The following is a 3,893-nucleotide window of genomic DNA, read 5'->3' as shown; positions in this document are numbered from 1 at the left end:
GCGCTAGAGAGCCCATTTTGGCACTTTAGGGGTTAATTTCGGCGAGGACTGCTCCTTGAGCAGTCCTCTGCCTCTAGGCTCGGTCCCTAATAATAAATGAAGCAAAAACAGTCCTCTGCCTTCGGGCTCGGTCCCTAATAATAAACGAAGCAAAAACAATAGGGTCCTCGCCTTCTGTGAGCAGTCCTCTGCCTTCTGGCTCAGTCCCTAATAATAAACGAAGCAAAAACAATAGGGTCCTCGCACCTCACAGAGCAGTCCTCTGCCTTCGGGCTCGGTCCCTAATTAAAGCTGCAAGCAGCGTTTGGCGGGACCTCGCACTCGTGCCCGTTTCGGCCCCCAGCTTATGTCATCACTGTGAGTTATTTAGAAATATCACACATATTGCCACAAACATCAGAAAATCCTTACAGAGCTGAACGTTTTGATGTTTGAATGCTTTCTGTCGCTGTAGGTATGTAGAAGTGATGTCACAATATGCAAATTAGATGAATCAATTTATTCCTAGCAGAGTCCTCTTCCTTTATTTTGAGTAACAGACAACAAAAACAGCACAAAACAAAAGAAATCTACTGTGTAAATATGTTGATTTACTGATATGTATGAAATCCAATATGGCCACTGCCTAGTGACGTAACAATATGCAAATTAGATGAGTTAATTTACTCCCAGGACAAACTTTGGGTCATGATGAATAGTTTTCTCATTTACAGTATGCCTTTATCTCTCACCACTTTCACCACAGCCTTTTGAAATGTTGAAATGAAAATGGAATATTTGCCTCAATAAACTCTGACACCTAAAGGGTTAAAATGGAGATTGTGCCCCTGTCATGTCTGCATAGGGCTCGGTCCCTAATAATAATAAATGCAGCAAAAACAATAGTGTCCTGCTCTGCAAGACTAAACGCACCAAAAACAATAGGGGGGGTCCTCGCCTTCGGCGAGTCCTCTGCCTTCGGACTTGGTCCCTAATAAATGCAGCAAAAATTTAGTAGCACACCTGCGTTGACAGTTAGTTAACATGTTTATTGTGAAATTCACTGGATATTGATCAGAATTTCATTTACATATTGTTGAACAGCAATTAATCAGGTTCATTAAAATTTAAACATTAACAGTGTTGAATGTTTCCAATGCTGATCTTGTTCTTAAACTTGAGACACAAACTGTGGCCACTCCTTATAGTTTGGCCGCCTATAACGTTTAGATGAGGAAAGCCAATGGATTGCAGAATTTGTTGGGTCGAATGTTTCCAATGGACCTTCCTCAGTGCTGATCTGCATGAGATCTTCTGTGGTGGAGACATGAAGACTGCTCCGGACAGAATTTTTAATTCTATTCTGGGCAGAGAAACCTCTCTCACACTGGGCAGAGGAGATTGGAAGCAGCAGCATGATTGCAACCAAGTGCAGGATGTTCTGTAAAACAGCAACTATATGTAATTTCTGTTTGAAAATATCAAACTAATTCTAGAGATATTATTATTGACATACCTCATGTTTGTATGGCTCTTTTGTCAGAAGAGTCTGCCACAGAGCTAGGTAGCTCTTATTGCTGAAGGTGCTGGCAACAAGGACCTTCAGATTCTGCCACTCCTCCTGCACTTTGTTAGCGTTGCACCCTCCTCTATGAAAAGAAATGTGATTTGGGGGAGTGAGAAGTGTGAATATAAGGAGAGGTAGTTATTGGGGTAAGTAACTCCTTAACGTGTGAGTTTAAATTAATCTACTCACTTTTTAAGGATGTCACCAAAATGCTTCAGGAGGACATCAACCTCTTCAATGCTGTCGTCCAGCAGCTGGTTTTAACTTTCAGTCCAGGCATCGTGGTTGAACACACTGAAGCATTTGACCTAAAGAGCAAGCAATTAAGAGTTAAGCTGAATTTTAATTGAATTGTTTTTACAATAATTTGTCTGTGAACACAGTATTTAAAACGTGAAATAATAGAAATAAAAATGAAATAGTTTACTTTTCTTACCCTCCCTTGCACATCAGCAGAGGTAGCAGAGGCAGCAAGGTGCTCCATGTGTTGCAGTGTTGCTGCATACTGGCCACTGTCCTCAGCAAGATCCCCTGTCTTGGATGGCTTGAGCAGAACATGCAAGGCTTGCTGAACATATGGAACCCAGCGTGTTCCTTTCACACTCGATGGGTTACAAACGTTCACTCCAAGTTCCGTGAAATATCCCACACACAGGAGTTGATAATGACTACATCTGGTTTCAAGCCATGGCGGAAGTCTTCTAGGATGCTCTGCACGTAGCGAGAGTAGATGCGCGTCACAAAGTAGAAGCGGACCAAGTGGTGGGAGGACTGAAACTGCTGAACCTTGCGGTACTCTATCCCATTGTGCATTGGACTTAGACAACGTCATTCCACCAGGCAGTCCTGTTCAAAGATCATCTCACCCTTGGTCTTGAGTTGTCTTGCAGAGAGATATTTGTCCTTCTGCAACAGCATAGCAAGGTCCTTGGGCACAGACCTCTGAATGGAGTCTCCCAGAACCACAACAAACTTGTTATGGAGCAGCTGGCTGGCCTGCTGGTGGCTCAAAGGCTTCATTGTTTCCTTCATTGTTGAATCGAGGGTCTAACTGTAGATCTATGTGATGGTTGAAGCTAGATGCTAATGCTACCATTAGCCGTTTTAAGACTGTCTCCTTGTCCACGCTGTTTGTTTGGATTTTTAGCGTTAAAGTGCAGGCGTTATCGAACTGCACTGGAAAATAAACCATCACAATATGGACGTTTTNTTTTGTAAATATGACCTAATAATGTAAACAGTTCTGTGTCCAGGCTCCCATGAGCACTGTGGTGTTATACATATGAGATTAAAGCAAAATTTTGTGTAAACATGCAGCTCAAAGTCATTTATTTTCACTTGTACAAAACCAACATTTGTTAATCAGAATGTGTAACTACACTGCAGCTTGGCACAACCCTGCTGATACACTATTTTTTGCACATTGTGTGACTTAAAATGTTTATTATAAAACATTTATTATAAAAATTAATAATTAAATGACATCATGGTGGGCATTGTACATCTATTAAGAAAAAATAATATTTATTACATGGGGAAAGTTTAGTTTAAATGTGTTGTGGAACTATTACTGTTACTTTATCTACATAAGATCAAATATTTTGGTATGAAAAGCTGCATTTTTTATTTAAACAAGTATCCTGTCACATAACTACATGTCTTACGATTGTAACAAACCAAACCGCATGAAAATCGGTTGAGAATTCAGCGAGAAATGATGATTTTAATGATAGTCTCCTGCCTCAATAGAAATACATGCATTCGGCAGCGCAGCTCCGCCTGGGCAAGATGGCGGTTGCGTTCAATCAATCAATCAATCAATTTTATTTATAAAGCCCAATATCACAAATCACAATTTGCCTCACAGGGCTTTACAGCATACGACATCCCTCTGTCCTTATGACCCTCACAGCGGATGAGGAAAAACTCCCCAAAAAAAACCCTTGACGTATCACTCCAATGAGGAGCGCCGTTGAATGCGGCATCTACGTATATCTATGTCGTGAATTGCAACTACATCTGAGTGCTTTTTTTCTGAGGGAAACCCCGCAAAACAATCAGGGGTTCCTGCCCAGAACGCTGACATTTGACTCCACGGATTAAGTGCCTACATGCAGTGATAGCTGATTGGACCTCCCTGCGGCATGATGGCTCATCATCCGAGCTTATAAAAGCCTCACGCTAAAGGGCGTTGGCCAGCGTTTTCACATCGACTCTGAGGTAAGTGGCCGTGTTAGCTTTATGCTATCTTAGTGTCAGCTTGTTGCATGATGACTTTGTCAATCAATTCAATCAATCAATTTTATTTATAAAGCCCAATATCACAAATCACAATTTGCCTCACAGG

The sequence above is a fragment of the Epinephelus moara genome, unplaced genomic scaffold (assembly GCF_006386435.1).
Source record: "Epinephelus moara isolate mb unplaced genomic scaffold, YSFRI_EMoa_1.0 scaffold49, whole genome shotgun sequence".
In the NCBI taxonomy this organism is placed as follows: Eukaryota; Metazoa; Chordata; class Actinopteri; order Perciformes; family Serranidae; genus Epinephelus; species Epinephelus moara.
The sequence above is the reverse complement of the archived record's forward strand: the minus strand, read 5'-3'. Positions refer to the sequence as shown.